General features: G+C 40.6%; 1 protein-coding gene across 1 annotated transcript in view; it reads right to left on the bottom strand.

Annotated features, from left to right (window-relative positions):
• FAM214B (family with sequence similarity 214 member B) overlaps nt 1-22,563 on the bottom strand; it is a 2,663,862-nt gene that overhangs the window by 906,044 nt on the left and 1,735,255 nt on the right. Inside the window, exon 9 of the mRNA XM_044077337.1 lies at nt 11,439-11,668. The gene's annotated coding sequence lies outside the window, so the exon portion shown is untranslated. The remainder of the gene's footprint in view (nt 1-11,438; nt 11,669-22,563) is intronic.

Genomic DNA, 22,563 nt, shown 5'->3' with positions numbered 1-22,563 from the left:
TTTTTCTTCCCACAACTTTGAGAAAAGTATTGTATTTTAATTTTGAATTTGTGCTTATAATTTACATGTATTTGAGAGCATTTTGTTTTTATTTAAGAGCAGTTTTTAAATTTGTTGTGCACAGGGTCCTGGGTTCAAGACTTGGCAGTGAAATGCATGGTGGCAATGGTAACACAACATTAAACCTCAGCACTGAAATAAATAGGACATGCTGGAGGGACAGATTCATAACCCAGAGGCTCCCTTCACTCTGGAATAAAATCCCAGTCCAGGTTAGGCAGAGTCCCTCATTGACTCTCTTCAAGAGGAATCTTGATGTGTGGATGGAGATCAGAGGTTTACCCTGGGTATCACTTGTGTCACTGTTAGACAGAGGCACAGTATACTAACCTCGAAAAAGGGCATAGCAAAATTCATTTAAAATGGGTGGCGAAAGCCAAACACACTCTGGCTAGGCTTATAAATGCCCTAGGGCAGATAGCCTAGTATGAACCTATGAACCTATAATTTGACATCTTGCTCAAGTACATTGATATCTTTGGTTATTACACTAAGTATAGGATTTGTTTAATTATCACCCTATATTTGTTGCTTGCTCTAAGTAGGTTTACTATATTTTCCATTGAGAGGTTTTGTATTTGGTATAAGTCCCATACTGTATATTTTTTTATTAATGGGTATTTATCTAGGTTTACCATGGAGTTTGCTAATTTTATATCTGGGTTGTTATGTAGTGGTTGTAGCGGAATAATCATGTCGTTAAGATTTATTAATATCAGTAATTTCTTGAAAATTTCACAGTTATTAAGATTGGGTGAATTTTTGTTGTCTTAAGGATATCTTGATTTAAGAAGGGAATCACTTTTGGGTTAACTTTAGCTGTTGTAATATTTTGGTGAAATAATTTAATCCATTGTGGATACCATTCGTTGCCTCTTGGGTCATGGTTTGCTATTTGCATGATGCAACTAGCGTTAATAATTTCGTAGTACAGTTGAAAATCAGGAAGGCTGAGACCTCCTTTTTTGATAGTATTAGTTTATTATAGCTAATTCTTCTACTTTTTGGGTACCAAATGAATTTTGGTAGTTGAACTTTCATCTTGTTGAAGAAGGTAGCTGGAATTTTCATGAAGGTGGCATTCAAATGGTATAAAATCTTAGACAGTATATTCATTTTGACTTGAAGCTTTTGATAAGGTAGACGGTCTTTTCCCATTTGTTAATGTTACCTATTATACTGGACCAGGTTTTAACTATACTGTTATTGAACATATCTGATTGTGTATGGTTAAAGATTATAACTAAATATTTCAGCGTATATTGCACTTTAACATTTGTCTCCGGGAAATAAAATTCTTGATGTCCCAGGGGGTTAATTGGGTATATAATTGACTTCTTAGGATTCATTTCATAGTTAGATACTAGGGAAAACTTTTCTATGAATGATAGGATTTTATTTAAGTCAGAACGTGGATACTGAAAGTAGATATTGGGATCATCTGCAATGGCTGTGTATTTTATTTGGGTTTTAGATATCGAAATAAAGTGATAATATGGTCTCTGAGTGATTTGTAGTAATAATACTTCTGTATAGAAATTAAACAGGATTGGTGTGACTGGCCATCCCTGTCTGGTGCCATTAAGAATTTGTATTGGGTTAGATGTAGATATACAGAGTTGTAGTTGCTTTACTATATAATGTTTTTATCATTTCCATATATTCTTTAGGGAATCTAAATTGAGACAGTACAACGAGGAAGAATTTTTGATTGACTCTGTCAAAGGCTTTTGTTGCATCAACTGATAAAACATATTTAGGGGATTTATCCTTGGCACATAAGTGGGATAGGGCATCAGTGGTTAATGTGTTGTCCCATACTTATCTCTGACTCATAAAGCCTAGTTGTTCAAGTGCAATTAAAGCTGGAGCTACTTTTTGCATCCTGTGTACTAAAATTGTTGAAAATATATTTAAATCTATATTTATCAAAGCTATAGGTCTGTAGTTGTTCGGATTTGTGGAGTTTGTATTTGGTGTTGCTACAAGTATGGTTTTGGAATTGTTCAAATAAAGGTCTGATATCCCAACTTCAATTATATAATTATATAGCTTTAAAAGTACTGGGGTTAATTGTTGCTTAAAATGTTTATAGAATTCTGACACGTATCCATCAGGACCAGGAGCTTTCCCAGATTTTATCTTCTCAATCGTTTTATTTATTTCCTCTTTAAGACTATTATATTGTGAGTCATTGATCTGAGGGAAGTCTAAGTTATCCACAAAGATTTGGAAAAGGTTGTCATTAATAAGACCTTGTGGGCCATATATGGATTGAAATATTTCTTCAAAAACCCGTATTATTTCATTATCTGAGTTATGAATTTTGTCTTTATATTTTATTTCTTGTATTTTACATGCAGGGTTCCTTACACTGATAAGTCTTGCTAGCATTATTGAAGGGGTCTGAGCCCATTCCTTACACTTATATAGCATCCTTACTTCTGTAAATGTATATTGTTGTGTTAGGATCTCATTTAATTGTTTTTGTAGACTTGCCATTTCTTTCTCAAGAGTGGGAGTGTGGTTTGTTTGTAATTCTATTTCGATTTGTTTTAGCTTGCCCTCTATGTTAGTTATTTTTTCACTTTTTTGCTTTTTGTAGAATGATGCTTTTTGGATGAAGGTACCCCTAGTCGTGGCTTGAAAGGCTGCCCATTGAATATCCAGAGAATTATCATTACTTACAGGGTTTTCTTTTAAATGAATAATAGAGTCTATAATCTCTTGTTCCACTTCTTTAATTTTCAGCAGGTTTGAGTTTAAAGTCCAGTTTGAGGTATTGTGGGTAGTATATCTCTTTTTATTTTGTGTTATTGTTAAATTTATTTTTGAGTGATCTGATATTGATCTAGGTTCTAGATTATATTGTACTTCATAAAGAGCAATGCTTTGAGAAATTAGAAATATGTCAATTCTAGACCAGGTCTTTTGGTATGGGGAGAAATATGTTTATTGGCTACTTAGACTGTCTGTGTTGTTAAGTTCAAAGGGATCTATTAAGGTGAAGTCATCAATTAGTTCTGATAGAAAGGCTGTGGCATGAGGAGACTGAGTGTAATTTTTATTTGATCTATCTTTGGATGAATTTATTGTTATGTTCCAATCTTCGCCAATTATAATCAGATGTTCTGGGTGCTTTAATAAAAAGTTATAGATTTCAATTACAAAATCAAGCTGATAGTTGCAAGGCCCATATATATTACAAAGTAAAAACGGTTTGTTGTATGCTGGATGTAAACATGTGAAATAGCACCATCTACCTTTTGCATCAATACTATGTTTAATGATGTTCCATTTAAATGATTTCTTGACTATTATAGCTGTCCCTCTTGATACGGTACTATCACCAGTTGCTATTATTTGCTGAACCCACTTAGTGTTTTTTTCTGTACCCTTGTCCCATGATTCCATAGTCATATGAGTTTCCTGCAAAAAGGTTATATCTGACTTCGATTTGTATATAAGGTGCATAACTAGCCTTTTCTTTTTAATGCCTTGTAAACCATTTATATTCCATGAGACTATGTTAATCATCTAAGCTTAATATTAATTTGAATAGTCCTTTAGTTGAAATACACATGTGCTGTGAGGAGAGTATTTGGCAAACCATTGTGATTATTAGTTGATGGGTGTTGGGATGCAATAGCATGAGAGGGGGAAGTGACACAACACTCTTTCAGAAATTCCCTAGTGCCTAACCACTTACCACTATCCTCTGAAAGAGAAGGGTTAAGTCCAGTAAACAGTTAATATAAACATACTCCTAGAATTAAAAAAAAATGAAAATATATACAATTTTAACTATCATACAATAATTATTTTGCATTCCAAAAAAACATCACAAAATTGCTAGGGTAAACGCTACCCAGCCAGCAACTTAGTTATGAATATAATAGATGTTTTTAACCCAATTAGGCATTGTGTGTATCTTACGGCTTGTACTGATCGTATACAATATAATACATAACTTTGTAGAAGGTTCCATATGTCTAGCTACATACCTTTTCTCTAACCTTCATTTGAGTACTATATATAGTACAGGAATAAAAAACCTGACCTAATAGAGCAATTGACTCATTTACTGTAGAGTGTATCATACAATATGGTATGAACAGATGTTACATACTACCATTCTTATAATTCGTCTAGACAAGCAGATAAAATATATCTCCTTTATATTCTTCAAATTGAAATGCATCTAATACACATACTGTTATCATGACCTTTCTCTAGAACCCCTACTGCTAAAAAAAATAATAGTTGATAAAAAAAAAAAAAAAACTGTTGAATGAGCATAAAGTCAGTTTTATTTACAAGAGTATGACCACACAGTCCTATGTTATGTTTCTTTTCTTCATGAGCAGTCTTATTCTGCAGAGATCCCTTTAACCTTAGCTTTTTTTTCTCTCCTTCTTTCATTTCTTGTTAAAGTCTTGCTTTTTGCCTTCCGTCATTCAAACTGTCAGTTATTTACAAAATATATTCTTCTTCTATACCTGCCTTTAATTTACTACTGCTCGTGATTTAAGGAAGTATTTCAGTACCTGTGAGATTATGGAGCCATAACCTGTTTCAAATCCTGAATTGCAGTTGTCTCTTGATTTCCAGTATTTTAATAAAACTTACTTCCTGGATGGCATTCTTTTCAAACTGGAGGCTCTCTTAGTGTAATCACATATTTTCCAACTTCTTTTTGGGACTTCTAGGCTGCCATAGACTTGATTTGGCTCTGACATCACTGTATGAGTTACTTGACATGTGCGACGTGAGGTCAAAGGTCACGGTTCATCTGATGTGGCTTAACTTCCTGGAAAAACGTCTTTAGAATGCTGCAATGGAAAGGACAGCCTAAGGAGTCTTTTTCTGGCAATATAAAGGTAAAAACCTTCAGAAACTACAAAATAATGCTTAACAATACTAGTGACACCTGTATTTCATCGGATTTAAAGTCATTTACTATATAGATGCACTTTAAATACTGATTGAAGCAGTATTACTGTTACTTACAGTTTACTGGTTAGTTTGAAGGGATCTCATTGAATGCTTTTAAGAAAGCTGTGTTTGCTTCATCTTTACAGTTTGCCTAGAATGTGGATCCCTTGTATTGGAATTGTAAGGAGGCAGAATACTTCATTTTGAATTTTATTTTGTTTTTTATTAAGTATGCACAGAAACGTGACAGAATTTGTCTCTGTTGCTTGATGGCTAAGGGTAAGTCCTGTGCAATTATTTTGTTACCTTTCCAAATTATTTGTTTTTTAGCTTTACCAGCTTGTATAATCATATTAGCATGAGTTGCATTTAGTAGTCTCATGTAGACCTGCCTAGGGGCATCAAGAGTCTGTGATTTTCTTAAAGCTCTGTGGAATGTCTCTATTGTAATATTTTGAATTGTAGCATTGCTGTCCAAGAATATTTCAATGACTTCTTTAACTGCATTTTACAGAGAAGCTTGTTCATAGGCTTCTGGGATACCCCTAATGAGCACATTATTTCTACTTAATCTGGCTTCTAAGTCAATTATTTTTTGTTGTAGATCAGACACTGTTTTTTCTGTGGCATTAGTTCTTCATCGGATTTCTCCAATTTTAGTTTCATTCTCTACAGTCTTCTCTTCATTTTTCTCTAGTCTAGTTAATATTTGATCTATATTACTTCCAAAGGCATTTATTTTTGTAGAAAAAAGGATGTTAGAGCTGCCTTGAGTTCTTCCATGAAGAAAGGTTATTCATTCTTCATTTTGGCAGTCTGTTTTTGTAAATCAGATTGCTGTCTAACGGTTTTTGTCTCTTTGTACAGACTTCTTTCTCTGGTGAGGTTAATTGTGAAAGTCTTGTTTTTGATGTTTGAGATTCCATTAAGTCCATGTCCTTATATTTATCAAAATTTCTTATTTTTCTATGTAGTTTCCTGTAGTTTACTGATGAGGCCTGAGTTTTTTACTGAAATTCCAGAGTCAGCACACGTTGATCTTGCAGGTAAGTATATAAAAATACTGTATCTTTTACAAATCTGCTGAAAAGATGCTTTAGTATGCAGTTTAATACAGTATTCTTTATTTTCTGATGGTGTAGCAGAAGTGCAGAAGCCCAGATTTGGTTAGATTGTAGATTTCTGACAAGAGCTGACTGAGAAGAATGCTTCCTAGCTAGCGGCCATCTTGGAATCGACTGACTGCAAGTTTCTTGCACAAAATAAGAACTGAAGATGGCATAGATTGCTCTGGAATTTACAACAGTCCTCAGCAAACTGAGAAGTCCAATTCCACTCTGAGGATGTTCATCTCCTCCAGAGGGTAAGCTGGATGGATACATACCTACCTGAGGCATGATCCTTACGATTAGGAAAAATTACAAGACACACACTCAAATGTGTGTGTGTACTTTAAGTGCTAAACACTACTGAAATTTCAGTACGGGCTACAGTCAATATATTGCCATTGTTCTCACACATCATTTATCCTTACATTAATGGTACCCTTAAGAGTTGCATTCATTATGTCAACATAAAGAAGCAGTCATCTGATGATATGAATACAACTACAGAAATGGTACTTTAGTGAAAAGACCTCCACATTCATCTAAAGCACACCTTAAGCTTAATCCCACTAAAAGTCAGAACTGCTTTAATTCACCTATTCTATTCACTGGATTCACTCAGGTCAGGGTCAAAACCATCTAAAAAACCCAACAAGCATTTTCAACCAGAAGGGATTGCACTAACATAAATGGGGGTTCTAAAGTCATGATGATCGAAATAAAGCTTAAAGAAAATTCAGCAAAACTTCCCCTTCATGCAGTTCTAACTCTTGGCTTTGTCCACTTACACACACACACACACACACACACACACACACACACACACACACACACACACACACACACACACACACCCTCTATACATACTTATTCTACACACAGAGTTTCTTCCTCTTCTCTCTCTTCATGTGTGTGTGTGTGTGTGTGTGTGTGTGTGTGTGTGTGTGTGTATGCTTCCACTATAAGTGGATGAAAGCAAATGTGCTGAGGACTGGAATCCCCCGAAGTGTATTTCCTGGGAAAAAAACTGCCAAAGAACACTTAAACGCTTAAGTGTTTTTGTAGGGGGGCAAGCCCCCCCACCTCCCCAAATTTCTCTCTCTCTCTCTCTCTCTCTCTATATATATATATATGTGTGTGTGTGTTTGTATACTCCAAGCTCTCACCAAATCGACAAAAGGAGAAATTCCTGTAAAAAGGGCATCATTGCTGACACAACTCACCGACAGTGATTTCTTATGGAGCAAATCCACTTGTCGATGGCCTGAACCTCAGACAATGTACGCTCGAACGTTCAATCTTTGTTCAACATTAGGTTACCCTACACACATACATATAGAGACACACACACACACACACACACACACACACACACATTCAAATTTATTATTTTTTTTCATATAACAGTACATAATACTTGCTGCATGGCTGTTTCACTGATATCAAGTAATACTAAGAATACTGGAAGGAGAGTCTTCTATTCAGTACATACCTGTATTTGTTTGCTAAACAGAGAATTGAACTAGTTTATAACAGAGTCATCTTAAACTAAGACCTAGACAGTACAGTTGTGTACACTTGACATAAACGCAGATGGTCGAATATATTCACTGTTGCAGTCCTGACTCATGGCATTTTACTGCTGTGGAACCCCTGACCAGCCCAACTACCAATCTCCCTCCTCCTAAGACTGGCAGACACCCTTCTCTGATATCAGTATGCTTGGGTATGAAGGGAGCCAGCTGATGCCATGACATTATTTTTTTCTTGATCCTTAAAACGTAGGAGCCCTCAGGATGAGCCATAAGCAAGGGACATAGGTAGCTAAAGGGGCCTGCAGGGTAGACATCCAGGAGTCTTCTGGTTCATGAAGAAAATAGACGCAGACTATTACTGTAGGCAAAGTGGGAAGGAAGGAGGGAAAGAGGATTGCAACAGTTAATACACTCAAACATCTACATTTATGGTACGTGTACACAACTGTACTATGTTCTTTATGTTTCACCGTTGCAGTTCTGACTTGTAGGATGATTCCCAAAGCTGAGATGAGGATGGAAGGTACATTGTGGTGAAGGGAGGATGCCCTGCAAAGTGGCAGTGGCAAAACCTGCTCTACACTTGGAAAAGGCTGATAAGGGGTAGTGTTTGATAAAGGTATGCACAGATGACTAAGTAGCAGCTTCCAATATGTCTTTGGTAGGCATTCCTTTCAGAAAGGCAGCAGAGGTAGAAGAGGACACCATCAAAGGATGCAAAGATGACAGACTAAGATGCCTAGCTAAGATTTTGGCCCTACACCTCATAGTCCTAGAATTGAAACAGGTGCAAAAACAGCAATTATGAATGTTGTGATCTGGGCCTAAACATGTGACACACAAAGTGTGAAAGTCTTGGTGTGGAATTTGTTTACCACAGTGTAGACAATTGTTAACTTTATCTGACATCAATTAAAGCAAGAAAAACAGTTCCCAAATTGGGTACTTAGCTTTAGAAGACTTCTCTAGGGTGGCCACGGTGGTGCAGTGGTTAGCATTGCTGCCTCACAGCAAGAGGTTCTCCGGTTCGATCCTCGGCCGGGGTGCCTTCTGTGCGGAGTCTGCATGTCCTCCCTGTGGTCGTGTGGGTTTCCTCCAGGTGCACCGGTTTCCTCCCACATCCCAAAGACATGCTGTAGGTGGATTGGGCACTCTAAAATTGGCCCTAGGTGTGAGTGTGTGCATGTGTGTGCCTTCTGTGGAAGGTTGGGCGCCGGGCTGGCAACTTGACACTGTAAAACTCCACTGCCAATCATGAGCGGACAAGGTGATCCACTGTGGCGACCCCTAACTGGGTAAAGCCAAAAGAAGAAGAAGAAGCTTTAGAAAACTTCTCTCTAATACAGACCAACCAACATGCTAAAACACTGCTTCAGGCTCCGACGGCTAGAAAAGACAAATGTCATGGTGTCAGCTGGCTCCCTTTATACCCATGCATACTGACATCAGGGAAGGGCATTTGCCAGCCTTAGTAGGAGGGATATTTTTACTCTGGTAGTTGGGCCAGCCAAGAGCTTCCATAGCAAGAAATCCCACAAATCAGGACTGCAACAGCGAAACACGAAGAACATCAGTGATGAGGTACATACATGATATACAGTATGTCCACAGGTACAATGTAATAATTTATGGTAGGAGCAAGACAATACAATGTAGTAAAAGAAAATACAATCTTATCATTGAGCAACATCAGATACCGCAAACATAATAGCATTTATAAAGAAAAACAGAAATACCATAAAACAGTACCACTAAGAAGCAAGCAATAAATAAATAAATACATACATACATACAGTGGATATAAAATGTGTACACATCCCTGTTAAAATGCCAGGTTTTTGTGATATAAAAAATGAGACCACAATAAATTAAATCATTTCAAAACTTTTCCCACCTTTAATGTGACCTATAACCTGTACAATTCAAATGAAAAACAGACAAATCTGGGGAATAATATAAAAAAATCAAAACATACAAAAAGCTGGTTGCATAAGTGTGCACACCCTTAAACTAATACTTTGATGAAGCACCGTTTTATTTAATTACAGCAAGGTGGGAAAAGTTTTGAAATTATTTATTGTAGTCTTAATTTTTTATATCACAAAAACCTGGCATTTTAAAAGGGGTGTGTACACTTTTTATATCCACTATAAATAACAGTCACCAAGTACCAGTGAAAGACACAAAATAATGTTGAAAGCTACCAGATTCTTCTACATGCAGCATGCAGTATACTTTTTACTTACCTGTTAACTAGTTGGCAGACACTGATGCCCATGGACCTTTTCCAGGCTCATTCAAAAAGTACTGTGTAATTAAGTGGCATGGCCAGAGTCACAGAGTAGGCAAATGCATGCTGAGGAACTCAAACCCCAAACTACATGAGTTAAACAGACCACTGCCTTAATTCTTTGCACTAACTGCCAGGCATGAGGCTTGGAATGTACAAAGGCAACAATACTCAAGCAAGTCATCAGACTGTTGTACTCCAGAGAGTTATCAATGTACTTGCTGCAATGCAAGGGAAGTTGCAAGTGAAAAGGCAGAGTCTGAAAGTGAAAATAAGGATATAACAGAAGGACATGATGAAGGAAAGAAAGTTTATAAAGGAAATAATGTGACATTTTAAGTTGTATGTGGTTTGAACTAGCAGTTCACACTAGCAAGAAGTGGAAGTTGAAACCTGAAGACAATGAAAAATACTGATGGGTTATACATTTGAAAACAGTACTGCACTTGTAAAGCCAGATGGATGGGGATCTAGTAATGAAAATAAAGCCACCCTTTTTGTCTTTTATCAGATGCACACTATTACAATGCATGGAAAGAATTTGCTGAGGCATCATATTAGGCAGTGAATTTAATTACAGGTACACAGCAATACCAGGCTGACATCAAAGCTTGTTATACCAAAAAAAAGATAGATTATTAGGAACAGTATCATTGTTTGATCATGGCTGGAAGAGGAAGCACTGGCGAACAAATCCTAATAAAATTACGTAAATTCTATAATTTTTATTATTTGAAAGCATTATCAGTGCAGTAATTGAATATACTTCTATGTGCACCACAAAGATCAAGTTCATGGAAGCTCATGAAAGTTGACAAAACTAGTCACAGCACTGTTGAAAGTGAACATCTTTTATTCAAGTGATGTGGAATAAACTTATTTCCTATCAATCACCAAAGCCACCGTGGTGCAGCGGTAGCATTGTTGCTTCACAGCAAGAAGTTCTCCCGTTCGATTCTCGGCTGGAGCGCCTTTTGTGTGGAGTCTGCATGTCCTCCCCATGGTCGAGTGGAGTTTGAAAGACATGCGTAGAATGGGCATGCCTTCGTTTAAGGTTGGGCGTCAAGCTGGCAACTCGGCACCCACAAAAAATTTACTGCCAATCATTAGTGGACCAGAGTTCTGCTATGGCGAGCCCTAACTGGGAAAAGCTGAAAGAAGAATAACAACCAGAACAATCACCAGAAGCAGAAGAAAGACCTCAGGTAAACATCTTACCTGAAAAACTGCACCTTTACAAAAAAGCAGAGTAATGCTGCCCTACAGTGTTAATATTATTAGTCCAAGCGGTTTCTGTGGAATCAGAATACACGATCTTCTGTACTCAGAAGTAAATATTTACTTACAGATCCTGTAATGCAGGAAAATACAGCATGACATAATCTATCAACACAGGTATTTCAGAAGTCACAGTAAAAACATAAGAGCCAATGTCTGAAAATGATCCACATGCATATATGCAAGTACTACAAAAGGTCCTTGAGCTTGACAGACAGCTTTATGCACACTTACCTCCCTGCTATGCCACTCTTCTTCTAGCTGTGCCACACACCCTCCCCAGCAGAAAAAAAGATGGACAGCATGTTCTCCACTGCAGCTAGCTTGACATTTCCTCTCTCCTCATCAGCACAGGACCAGCAGAACTGCACATAATGCGGAAACCCTCCCACCATCACAAGACATCCTGGTCTTCTCTGGACATCCTTTGCTGAGCTGCTTGTTAATCCATAAACTTAGAAGTACTGAAAAAAAGGATGATCAAAAAGGTTACAAATGGCTGGCTTCACAGAATAGCATTTACCATACAGCATGTCTCCAGGTTAACAGCATAAAAATGAATTTGAAAACCAGATATTTAATGCCCAATTTCTCAGCAATTCAACAAACAAAACAAGACAGGGAAGGCCACTGGCATAAGATACACAAGAAGTATTTAACTAATGTAGCAACAAGGTTTTTTTTTTTTAAAATACAGAATTCACTACAAATCTAAAGGGGTGCATTAAATTGTCAGTCACAGCTTCAGAGCAGATTAACAAACTGTACTGACTTAGCAGCAGGGCTGATGCTTGTGAGACCAACATTCTATGTTGTGTAATGAGACCAGGGTGTGAACAAAAATAGTACAGCACTGTATAAGTTACCAGAGACACAAATGAATGACAGCACATGCTTCCTTAAAAGGGAACAGCACTTCAAGACTCTTCATAACCTTGTAAAGACAGCTGAACCTGCATTAAGTAGCAAACCAAAACAAAACTGCGTAAAAAACAAAGGTGTTCTGCAGCCTGGAAACTCTTTCAGTGTTAAATCCTATTTCTAAGGATTATGTGTAATTCTGAAATTTCTGAGGGCAAAACATCAGCATGGAAACTGCAAACAACTGTCATGCACAATAAACCATACTATAATAAAAATATCAGTCCTGAGTGACTGCTTATCATGTAACTACAGTGAATTTCTGAAGTGACTTAGACTACAGTACGTTTCAGAATCGGTATAAGACAGTATGATATAAAATAATCACTTGCCAATGGTACATGCTTCACAGCACACTCATCAGGCTACTAGTAGTATTCTGGTCAGTCTCTAAAACATGACATTACATTCATGAAGTATCATGAAAGAAAAATACAAAGAATGTTAAAAATGGCTTGCATATGAAGATGCAAACAATTCTAGGCTATTTTTTTAAAATATTTTTGATCAAAACTTTTAATCTGTTCTTAATATAACAATATACTGTCAAAAAACTTCATGCTAGGCTTTAGAACAGTTTTGTGTAAAAATGCAGAATGTTATCTTGGTGTGAGGAAAATGTATAATCTGGAGCAGCAGTAATCATTTTGTTAGAAACTCTGAGGAAAAAAAATATTACTTTGCAATTTTTGAATCAGGATATCAAATAACTACCAGCTGGCTGGCACAGTCACAAGGTGTCACACTAAACTGTTGATGACATGGCTTAAGGTACAGGTTTGGCATGCAGGAAGGACTGGTAGATGGGGACAGAGTGATGGGACCAGGAGTCTACTTACCTATCCTTAAGGAGGATGAAGTCTTAGCACTACTTGCACAACCTCTGAAGAGACCAGAGCCCCACAACGATGCTCAAGAGAAGACGAGAAGGGTTAGGCATATTTTTATCAAGCAGAGAAGTTGTGGATATCAATTAATAAAGAGAGGAAGTATTTTATTTGCGAGGGAAAGAGGGCAAGTGTCAAGTGGAATATGTCGATCCTTCTAGTAGAGCAATGTGGTTTGGAATTATCTAATTTGAAGGGATATTTCAGGGCTACACAATATGGGACTGGAGAAAGGAGACTCTGCCAATAGGGGTGACTACAATTAGAGGTACACAGAATGGACAAGAGAGGGCTGGAATTTACTGAATAAAAAGGTATGGGGAGCAAATAATTAGAGAGGGAAAGATAACAGAATGGGAAGAGACCAAGAATTCATTTGGAATGCAGGCTAGAGATTGCCTTCTCTATCAGGGAATGATATCAGAATATAATGAAAATGAAATGAATAAAGGAGTCCTAAGTGAAACACCAGCACTGGTAGAGTTTTTAGTAGACTCTAGAACAGAAGCTGCTGTTAAAAAAGAGATAATTAGTAGGGCGTATAAAATACTGCAGGATAAGTACAGGAATCAGGGGATGTTATAAAGAATTGGAAAGAGAGGCTGGATAAGCAATTCACAAAGAAACAATGAGAGGATATAGGTATGGTTCCCAAATATGCAACAAAATCTAAAATAATTTAGGATCTTTGATTGGAAGTGTTTGCATAGGTATTTTTATACCCCAAGTAGGCTCCAAAGATTTTTTTTCTCAGGTAGATTACAAATTTGGAAGTATGATGAGGAAGAAACAGGTAATTCAGAACATATTTTTGGTAGTGTTATGAGTTGCCAGACTTTAAAAATTCCCTGCAAACTACTTTGTCAGAAATACTGGGTAAGCAAATTGGCGTAACGAAGGAAATCATTTTTATGAGCTGTGATACAGAATCAGAATTGCCTAGGCATAATAAGGCCTTGCTGAGTTTAATTTTGGTGGCTGCCAAAAAAAACAATAACTAGAAAATGGAAGTCAAAGTCTAAACTAACCGTATTAGAAGTAGTGAATATAGTAATAGAAATAAAAGAAATGGAACCAGAATCATTAGAAAAAGGTAGTAGAAAATTGCATAGAATAAAGGAAATTGTGTGAACAATACATGCCGAATAATGTACTGGAAGAGGAATGAGGTTTAAGGGAAGGTAGCAAATGAATGAGTTATGTAATATTTGACTGACAATGACTGTACAGATGATTATATATGATCTATAATGTTTGCAACTAAAAATGTCAATATGGTCTGTTTTCATTTATATAAGATTGTCTGGTTCACAAGTGATAATTCAATAAAGAGGTTTCTTGTTTAAAACAAGAAGAGAAGAAGGTGGGAGGAGGGGACAACAGACATATACAGTACAATCTGTTAAAGTGTGCTCTTCACAGCTGACAGTTTGGCATGTTGCTAACTTCGTAGTAAGAATCATGACTACTCACTGGCAAACAGTGGTTCACATCTGCATCTCTTACAGTGACCTCACTCCCTTATCCTAATATGTAAGAAGTCATCAGGATTCACCTTTCAAGACGTTTGGCACCCTACCTGGTGAAAGGTTACATATGGGATCAATGGTAAGCCGCTATCATGGTCTTCACAAGAATGCTGCAGTCTGTGCAGAAACCTGGATGAACCACAGTAGCTGGGTGAAGGTCAGTGGAAGATACACGTAGAGGAAAATAAAAACAGTTTGTTTTCTTTTCTGTTATATATGTTTGCATATGTCTTAAGTGATAATTTAATAAAAGTGTTAAAAAGTGTTGGCCCAGGTTTGAGAAGTAAGTTAGGAATTCTGGATGCAGGTTACTGTTATAATCCATACCTCTCAACTGTCCCTGATTTTCTCTCATATTATTGCCCCATCCCTCGTAAAATTTTTGATAAACCACCAAGTATTGCAGTCAGTCAATAGTCAGTCACAAATTCCAGACATCAAGAGTTTTATACTTTTTCATTCTTATTATTCAGAAAATGCATGCTAGTGCAAAACCTGTTGTTTCTGTTTAAGTGAATTAGATTAGTATTTAAAAATTGTTGCTGATTTGGGGTCTTTGACCAGAATTCTTGAAAAAATAAAGTAAGAGATGTGGTCAGTATCAACGTGGTCAAAAATTATTTAAAGGATACTGGTAAGTGCCACACTTAGACTACAAATCTCAAGTTAAGTAGGGGTTCACAACATGCACTGTTTTTCACATAGTTTTGCAATAAATACTCAGAACCCTATTACTAAAACTCTTTTTATGTACAAAAGAGGTAAAGTGCTTGCAGGCTGCTCAAATAATCTCATACAAAGCATAAACAACATATTTGGATGAGCTAGTAAAGATTTTGGGCAACATCTGAAAAATTATACTTCTGATGAACCCTGAAGAAATTGCTTCATTATAAATCTGTGTTCAAATTACTGAAAACAAAAAAAAAATTAAAAACTGCATTCATCAAACGAAATACAGACTCACAATTATTTTTAACTTTATTTTACACATTTATTAACCAGGTAAACCACCTGTTCCAAGTGTCTGTTTTCAGAAGTGATCCTGGTTAAATGATTTGCTCAGAGTCACACAGTAGGCAAATGGAAGTGGAAGGAATCAAACCCTGTAACAATTGCTACAGAAAGCAGGTTGTTTTTGACAAATGTTCATGTTTTTGCATACAATTCTCAGCATACTTCTCCTCAAGGACTTATGCTCAGAAACTTAACAAAACATTTTTATCATATTGTCTATGTAGTGCTAATGCCCCTGAAGTATCCTAAATAGTTACCATTACCTTAATTTTGCTTTTCCCAAAATGGCTTGGTGAGGGCTGCCATATTGTCAGGATGTTCTTTTCCTACCAAGACCAACAATCCACTCTGTTTCCCACAATACTGCACTGCACTTCCCTTAGTTTAACATTAAAGTTCTTTCCATTCATTCTGAATGTCAGTGCTTTAAGATACTGGTTTCTTCTAAATACTCTAGACATCATCAGTATATTCTTTGCTAAATTATTTTTTAATGTCATCACGTGCACCAACTTTAAAGAAGACTTTCTTGAGAGTGGCTAAGCAAACATATAGATAAATGCACAGATAGGATAGACAGATTAATAGATAAATCCCAGGTTGCAGGAATTCTTTCACCATTCATACACGTTATCACTTAATGATGCCAAACATCCTACCATACATACTGGAGCTGTTCATTCAGCTATAACTGGCAACTAATTCACATACTCTATGATCAAGGAAAGATTTGAATGAGTCTGTACTTTCACTGTTCAAATTACCTTTTAAAGACCATGCTAGAAAAGAAAGTTTTTATTTTATTTATTTATTCTTTGTTGGCCATTTTAGTCCCACTAGGCCAGTGTACTCTTTTCAGGGGAAACCCAAGATGATAGTCATACTGAATAGGGGAAATTTGTGCAGGGCACTGGAGAATTTTTCATACTCTTTTCAAAGGTGAGTAACACAAAGTGCACATCACTCCCATTCCTAGTGTTGAGGCAGCTGGGAGGAGTGTAACACTATAGAGTAGAGGAGACGAGTGTAGCTCTATGCTGTGTGGCAGCAGAAATGTTGTTGAACAGGAAAGGACAGTAGTGAGATGAGTAGAAATGTGGATACTGAGGTGATTGTTCAGGAGACAAATGGTACAAAGGGTAGTGTGTGGAGTGCAGTAGTCATGGCAGGAGTTATTACTAAGATTCAGTCAGGTGGGCAGGATGATGACAGATTGGAGTGACTGCTTCAACAGGAGGATGCAGGGTAGGAGGGACGATGTAGCAGTGTTGTGGAATGTTATGGCGGAAATGAAAATAATATGGTGGATATAAACATTTTAGAGGAATAGAAGGTGCACCAAAGCAGTTATATCACAAGGAACTGTGAGTGAAATTACGGTGCAATGGAAAAAGAAATTGTAGCCAATGGTAAGAAAAATTTTTGAAAAAAAGGATATAATAATGTTTGGGACACTCGTATGCCATTGGGGTTTCATGTACAGAATACACTACTACTGATACATCTAGATGAACTGTTTTATGATATGACATTTAAAGCAGACAACTTAATGGAGACCTATTTGTTAAAAGTAGGAAAAATAAAGAAAGAATGATTTTCCATGGAATGAATACATCCCTTTGGGACAGAGAATAAGACTGTATAAAAAAGTGTGGATTTGACTTAGAATTGATGAAACTAAAGAAAAAGAAGTTATGTACTCACCATAACGTTCCATCTGAGTAGATACTTCATTTGTCTGCAACCTGTGGGTGTCGGATCCGACCTCGGATCCGATCCGGCAGCTTTCCAAGCTCCAAGATCCGAGCTCCTAGCTCCTCCTCCTACCCATAATCCCCTACCAACCACATTACCTCAGATCATTTTTTTTGCCTCACCAACTTGAGACAGAAACCAACTCCGAATGATTAGAAAAATTCCTGACAGGTTCGGGGGATGGCAGGGGGGGTCGGTTGCAGAGAAATGAAGTATCTACTCAGATGGAACGTTATGGTGAGTACATAACTTCTTTATCTGAAGTAGTTACTTCATTTGATCTGCAACCTGTGGGACAGAGTCCCCAGCTAATCTACAAGAACCTGGGTGGTCCTTAAGGAAGTATATTCCGGAGCACCGCGGAGCCAAAAGAAGCCCTACTCCTGGAAATAATATCCAGCTTGTAATGAGAAATGAACGTATGAGATGAGGACCAGGTAGCTGCTGAACAAATATCGTCTACTGGAACCCTAGACCAAAAGGCTGTTGAGGTAGCTACAGATCTTGTGGAATGAGCACGGACGCCAACCGGAGCTGGCTTACCAGACGAAGTGTATCCCAGCATAATGCACTGACAGATCCAATTTGCTACAGTCACTTTAGCAATTGCCTTGCCCATGGCTGACTTTGCATAAGAAACAAACAACTGGTCCGACTTGCGAAACTCTCCAGTCCTGTGCAAGTAAAAACGCAGTTGTCTGTGTACATCCAATTTGTGCAACGTGTATTCATCTTTGTTGTGAAAATTTGGGAAAAATACAGGAGGATTTATTGATTGATTAATATTTGATTCTGTAGCCACCTTAGGCAAGAAAGATGGATTAGTCCTGAGGGACACTCTATCCTTGTGAAAGATAAGGTACGGAGGTTTGATACACACAGCTTGCAATTCTGAAACCCTCTTGACTGAAGTAATAGCCACCAAGAAAGCTGTTTTCGAAGATAAGAACTTCAACGGAACCGAGGCCGCAGGCTCGAAAGGTGATCTCGTCAAGGCTTGCAAGACCAGAGTGAGATCCCACGGGGGAACCACAGTCTTTACAGGTGGTTTCAAAAGAAAAATGCCTCTTAAGAAGGTTTTGCACAACTTTGTAGATGCTAAGGAGCCTATGCCGCCCCCACATGAAAATGGGAGATGGCCGCCAACTGCACCTTGACCGCGGAGGCACTTGCTCCCTGCCTAAAGAGCAGGGAAAGGAAGTCCAGAATAGTCGGAATAGGGACAGTAAATGGGTCCAAGTCTTTGTCTTTGGCCCAGATGGAGAAATGTTTCCATTTACTGTTGTAAAGTTTTCTGGTAGATGGTTTATGAGCCCCACCAGAATGGCCTTAACGGGGGATGAGATACCAGGAGTCCTAGCCATTAATGGAACTGGATCAACCAAGCAGCAAGTTTGAGATTGACCAGGTTTGGGGTATGGCATCTCGCTGGATGCGAGATTAGGTCTGGACTGGGATCCAGAATCCATGGAGGAGCCAAACTGTGAGACCGCAGAAAGGGGAACCAGATCTGTCGAGGCCAGAATGGGGCTATGAGGATAACTCTGCTCCCCAACCGACAGGCTTTCTGGATGAATTTCATCATGAGTGGGAGGGGGGGGATAAGCATAAAGGAGTCCGGGAGGCCAAGCATGGACTAGAGCGTCTCTGGGGGTCTCCCCTCTGGGAGGAACTATCGCGAAGTACTTGCTGCATTTTGTGTTTAAAGGAGAAGCAAAAATATCGCAGCGAGGCTGACCCCATATGTGGAAGATCTGCTTCGCAACAGATGGATTCAGAGACCACTCATATGGAGTGAGGAGCACTCAACTTAGCTTGTCTGATAATATGTTGGACTGTCCCGGAATGTGCGTTGCTATCAGAAAGCGGTTGGTGGAAATCGCCCATTCCCACACTCTCATGGCTTCTCGACACAGGGGATAAGATCTGGTCCCTCCTTGTTTGTTTATATGCCAGACGACTGACATGTTGTCCATCTGGATTGCAATAGTCCCCAGAGGAAGAAGGTCGTGGAGAGCTTGCAACGCCAAAAGCACCGCCCTCATCTCTAGGACATTGATATGCAATGCGGTCTCTAGCGAAGTCCACGTGCCTTGAACGGATCTGCCTGAACAATGCCCCCCCCCCACCCGAGGCGAGAAGCGTCCGTGGTCAATGTGGCTTCGACCGGGGGGGATCACAAAGGGCCTCCCTTCTCTGAGTTCCTGTGCATGTAACCACCACAGAAGGGAGTCCCTGCACACCCTGCTCAGGGGTATTGGCGTGCTTAACAGGTGGATCGACAGGGACCATTGGACTTGAAGGGTCCATTGTAATATTCACATTCGCAGATGGGCATGAAGAGAGAGACCGATCGCTGCTGACATAGACCCCAGTGCCCTCAGGACTAACTCCGCCGGAGGAGCAGGGCTCCGAAGAAGGGTTAACACCTGATACGACAAGCTGTTCAGCCTGCCTGACGTTAGAACAACTCGGGAGATTCGTGTATCTAACCTGGCCCCTATGAATTCTAGGGCTTGAGTGGGGCATAGGCAGGATTTCTGTTCGTTCACTGAGATGCCTAGGTTGTGGGCCAGAGACAGAGCATAATCTCTCGCCACACAGAGCTGATGCCTGTTGGTCGTGGTGAGGAGCCAGTCATCTAGGTAGGGGAAGACCTGAATGCCCTGGAGTCTCAGGTGGGCTGCAACCACTGCCATGACCTTGGTGAACACTCTGGGGGCTGAGGTGAGGCCGAATGGAAAAACCCTGAATTGATAATGACTGGCTCCGAGCCGGAAGCGAAGAAACCTCCTGGATCGTCTGTCCATTAAGATGTGGTAATACGCATCCTTGACGTCTAACGAGCACATCCAGTCGTTCTCCCGCAGAAGGGGGAGAATTGATTGGAGGTTGACCATCCGGAACTTTTCCTTGGGTATGAACAGGTTCACAGTGGAAAGGTCTAAGATGGGTCTGAGGTCCCCCGTTTTCTTTGGCACCAAAAAGAACCTTGAGTGGGTTGGGAGGGTGGCCTAATGGTTAAGGTGTTTGCCTCACAAACACAAGGTGCAGGGTTTGAGTCTCACAAGGGATAAATGGCTAGGCTTAAAATGGCTCGCAAGGGCAGTTAGCTTAGTACTAACCTATGATCCCAATCCGGACTGATCTGGGGGGACGGGCTGGATGGCTCTTTTTCTTAGCAGCTTTGAAATCTCCAAAGCCGCTGCCTCCCTCTGATCAGGTGGGACATCGGGGAGACGTCTGGGTTTGGGGGGAAGGTTTATGAATGGAATGGAGTATCCCCTGGATATGATCCGGAGCACCCATCGATCTGTTGCAAGGGACTCCCAGTTTGACAGGTGCTCCGACAACCGCCCCCCGACTACCTCCAGAGAGGGACAGTCGGGCAAGCACTCGGGGCTGTTGCGCGGGTCTGTCCGAGAAAGGTTCTCTAGACCCTAAATTACGCAGCCCCCGCTCTGCCTCTGGGCCGGCGTCCACCTTGTCCTCCTCTGCCTCTAGAGGACGAGTGGTCCGCAGCAGGATGGGATTGCTGAGACTTACGGAACCACAGCTTCTTTTGTCCCCTCTGATTCCTGGAGAAGGATCTTTGGGGATTAGAGAAGTGGACTCCGACGGCAGACAGCGTCTTCCCGTCCTTTTCGCTCTGGACCAGCGTGTCGCGAATAGTTTTGCCAAACAAGGCAGAACCGTCAAAAGGGGCATTCGCGAAGGACGCCTTGAAGGGATCCGTGAAGTCGCAAAGACGGAGCCAGGAGAGACATCGCAAGACGACCCCGGCTCCGCTAGCTCTAGCGGCTCCCTCCGTTGCATGGGAGAGAAGCCGCATAGATGTATTTGAGATGGATGTTAGAGTGGCCATTCGAGTCTCAAAAACCTTCTTGTCTGGGACCAACATGGACTCTGGGGGGGCTGCAGCATATTCCTTAATCAAGTCTCGCTGTAGCCTAATGGTATGTGCCATATAGTTCAGCACCCTTATGGAAAAGGTCGCTGAAGCAAACATCCGCTTCTCAATCCGGTCAAGCGCTCGAGATTCCTTATCCGGCGGGTGAACCGAAGAACTCTCCTGCACGAGTTCTTTCTTGGTGGCCGCCGCCACCAACATAGCATCAATGGGGGTTCCTTTGGCCCAAGACAGTCTATCTGTGGGTGGGCTGAGGACTTTATCGGGGCACCTAGGGATTGGCTCCACGGTGTCGGGCTCCTTCCATGCCCTGGTGGTAATTAAGTCCACCAGGGGGTCGGCCGGAGGGGACACCCAGGAGGTAGATGGGCCTGCCTCAAAGGCCTCCAGGAACACGGACTCATCAAGGGAGGGCTTTTGGGCTGACTACCCCCCTCTGATACGCAACATTTCCATGATGTCTCCAAAGGAGACATCTTCAGGGGGGTGACCTTGGGAAACCCTCCGTATCATCTAAGTCTGTGTCTGTGGTAACGGACTCGGGGGAGTCCAGGTGCCTCCTTTTGCACCGATGTTTCCGAGGGACCTCCGCGGTGGGGCTGTCCAAAGAGGGCTCGTCCACGGGTTGTTGTTCCTCCGTGGGAACTAGCTGGAGGGCTTGGGCAGGCTGTCCCGATGGACGGATGATGGAAGACAGACCCTCATACAGTGGGGGTACGGGTGGATCCAAAGCCCGGGTCGGGGATCTGGAGGACCTCGACAGTACCCTCTCCACTACCTCAAAAGCCGAAGGACAGCCACTCTCGCTAGCCTCTGAGAGCAATCTCCTTGGCTCCAAGGAAGGGATCGGGGTCGGAGCCGAAGCAGTCGGCGCCGAGGCAGAGGTGTGCTCCGACGCCAACAGCGCTGAAGACACAGCAACTCCCTCGGATCCGACGCTCAGCCCTCGGCCCCGAGAGCTCGGGTCCGACAAGCTCGAAGGTATAGTCGGCGTCGAAGAGACCACAGCTATCGGCGCCGACAATTCCCCGGGTCTGAAAGGGCCTGGATCCAATGACTCCAAGACCCGAAAACGAGTCGAGAAGGAGTGATCGGGGCAAATATGGTCGCACTCCCCAGAGGGGAGGCAAGAGCATCCCCATCTGCATTTGGGTCTGCAAGAACCGATGCATCATCAGATCCATATCCGCTTCGGAGATGCTTCGGGTCGACCTGGACGAAGTAGTAGAGGCGGGCCGGGAGGGCCGCCTCGAAGATCTCGAGGGAGACCTATCCTCCTCCTCTGGCTCCGGCGAGAAACAGGGCGAACGGCGCCGAGAGGAGGGGGATCCGGAGACCCT

This window comes from Protopterus annectens, chromosome 1.part1 (assembly GCF_019279795.1).
Source record: "Protopterus annectens isolate FY-2018-M chromosome 1.part1, PAN1.0, whole genome shotgun sequence".
Classification (NCBI taxonomy): Eukaryota; Metazoa; Chordata; order Ceratodontiformes; family Protopteridae; genus Protopterus; species Protopterus annectens.
This window is presented reverse-complemented; position numbering and strand designations above follow the sequence as displayed.